This window comes from Pocillopora verrucosa, chromosome 12 (assembly GCF_036669915.1).
Source record: "Pocillopora verrucosa isolate sample1 chromosome 12, ASM3666991v2, whole genome shotgun sequence".
NCBI classification, from domain to species: domain Eukaryota; kingdom Metazoa; phylum Cnidaria; class Anthozoa; order Scleractinia; family Pocilloporidae; genus Pocillopora; species Pocillopora verrucosa.
In genome coordinates this window covers 20,099,183-20,100,000 of record NC_089323.1, presented here as the reverse complement: position 1 = coordinate 20,100,000, position 818 = coordinate 20,099,183, and positions in this window count along the sequence as shown.

Below are 818 nucleotides of genomic sequence, written 5' to 3'. Positions count from 1 at the left end.
GGAAAATATCGATCGGATTGTATTTTTTTATTTGACATCAAATTCTCTGAGCCAAATGTAAAAACAAATATATCGCAGACAGTACAGAGAATTTAAATAAAGATCTTTAGATTGAAAGTTACGAATGAGCAACGACGAACTCGGAACCTGGACGTCAGATGTTCTTTGGGTGATCTCTTGCGTAACTATGTTTTTAAAAAATTTTTTTTCTTTTACACCGGTGACACATTTAAGCTGATTTTCAAAGCGCATCGAAAGCGACTGCATCTGTTTTCCGGTCATGGTTTAAGAAAGTTCAATAGTTACGATTAACAAGCACGCAATCAGGGTAGAAACTGGTCCATATATAAGCACAATGTTTAATACCTACAAGCCTTCCTCGGTGTGGAATGGGAACCAACACTTTCCCTTGATGATCTAAAATCATTCATTTTCTTACGAACAGATTGTTTGACTGACGTGTGTGATTTATCTGTTTAAGGAAAACACAACGGATCACGTCCTTCCTTCTTTGGCCCTTGAGTCTAACTCTAAAGAGAGGTTGGATGTTTAATATTTATCAGTTGGAGGGTGGGGAGGGTGGGGAGGGGAAACAAAAAATGGGTAGAAGCTCTTAGATGATTGATTACTTTCACAAGAGCAATTTTGTATAAGTTACGCTCACGCGCTTAAATGAAACATGCTCTAGAAGCTTGCTCCGATTTTCAAACCCTATCTGTCAGCAACATCTCATTATTACATGGTTGAGTGAGTCGCTTTAAATCGTGTAGTTTTTTCGAGAAGATTTTCGATAGACTGTAAAATGGTAGAATCGCAAT